This window comes from Eurypyga helias, unplaced genomic scaffold (genome assembly GCF_000690775.1).
Source record: "Eurypyga helias isolate BGI_N326 unplaced genomic scaffold, ASM69077v1 scaffold19357, whole genome shotgun sequence".
Taxonomy (NCBI): domain Eukaryota; kingdom Metazoa; phylum Chordata; class Aves; order Eurypygiformes; family Eurypygidae; genus Eurypyga; species Eurypyga helias.
In genome coordinates this window covers 1-328 of record NW_010263904.1, presented here as the reverse complement: position 1 = coordinate 328, position 328 = coordinate 1, and positions in this window count along the sequence as shown.

Sequence of the window (328 nt, the reverse complement as noted above, 5' to 3'; positions counted from 1 at the left end):
GGAGTGCAGGAGCAGCCCCCCCTCGCTGTCCGTCCATCCTTCGGGCGAGGAGCTTCTCCCCTGCGGGTGCTTGTCCCTGGAGCGTGTCGGTCCGTGCACTGTGCCTTCAAATGTACATTTTTTAAAAGGGACTTGAATCGCCTTTTTCCTGGAAGCGGGATGGGGCGGGGTGAGGCGAGGCCTGGCTCTGCCCTCAGCTGGGCCCTCTGTTTTTTTTACCTGTATACTGAGATCCAGTAATCTGTATAAAACTATTTTGACGTCCACCTGGCTTCGCTCGTTCTTCCTCCAACGGGCAGTTAGAGCTTGGGGCTGCGAGGAGGGGACA